This window comes from Austrofundulus limnaeus, unplaced genomic scaffold (assembly GCF_001266775.1).
Source record: "Austrofundulus limnaeus strain Quisiro unplaced genomic scaffold, Austrofundulus_limnaeus-1.0 Scaffold84, whole genome shotgun sequence".
In the NCBI taxonomy this organism is placed as follows: Eukaryota; Metazoa; Chordata; class Actinopteri; order Cyprinodontiformes; family Rivulidae; genus Austrofundulus; species Austrofundulus limnaeus.
Window position 1 is genome coordinate 923,170 of NW_013952486.1, and position 1,292 is coordinate 924,461.

Here is a 1,292-nt window from a genome sequence, read left to right on the forward strand (position 1 = left end):
GATAATACTGTGAAAATGTAATAAGTAGGCTGAAAAATATTTACTCAAGTAAAGATACCCAAAAATTCTACTTAAGTACAGTATCAAAGTATTTGTACTTTGTTACTTTACAATCTGCTCATGTTAAATTTTAAAGTTAAAAATCTAAAATACCATGTAAAGTAAAATGTAACATTTTCTTTTTTAAAACATTATAAATGTCATGAATGGATTGTTGGAAATGAGTACAAATTCTCTCAAGCGTAGATATTTGAACAGTGGAGATACGATTCAATTTGTGTAACAAGATATCTGTGTTTCAGGATTTTTTTGGGGCGTGTCTTAAAGGGCAGCCTCGTGATGTCACGCAGCTGCCTTCAGTATAAACCGGCCCCCTGTTGCTCTAACGGAAAAGAAAACAAACATTGTTTCTTTGGTTACAGGAATGTTCAGGGTTGTGGGCGTGGTTTAAGCTCCTCCAGTGGACACGCCCCCAGCATTCCAGACCATAGCTAGCTGATATTTTTTCATTGCTTTTAACACATAATTTTAAAAAGGTTAACAGTACTTTTAATTGTTCAAACTTGTCTGGGTGATTTTTTAACACATATTTCTGCGGTGTGACAACTTCAGAACACACATTTGTTTTTACTTTACACGGCCTTAAAATGTGCAGGATGTTTGCGAGGTGAAGACGCAGGTTTGTGTTTGTCCTCAGGAGGATTCTGAGGCGCCTCCGATGGAAAAGGAGAATCTGTCTTTTCAAGGTAAGACGAGAAACTTGGAGAAGAGCAACATGAGTTTCAGGTTGTTTTAGGCTCCTGTGCACATCAGCTGGCCTGATGACACTGCAAATACAAATCAAATGAAGCAGACAGCTAAATCAACTGAAGCAGAATTAAAAACTCTCCTCTGAGCTGTGACCGGTGGGGAGGCAGTGTGATGTTAGCTGACGTGTCCTCTCTCTGTCAGCTCACACTGCTCTGCTAACCCAACAGTTACATTTAACTTCTGTTTGAATCTATCAAAGACCCTCACACAGGGTCATGTTGGGACACCTTTGGCTGGTTTGTAGGCAGTGTCTTGTTAGCTGGTTGATGCTTCAGGGACCAGCTTACCTGCTGCTGCCGTCAAACTGTCCAACTGATCCACAGCATCCGTGTGTCTGTCGCTGCTTTTCACCAACACAACAACAGGTTTCAGACCTGAGTTGTGCATGAAAAACATACACAAAAACTAAGACCTATTCAATTTTTTTCTTTTTGATTTTTTACCTGGATTACTGAGATGCATCATGACATACACAAAAACTA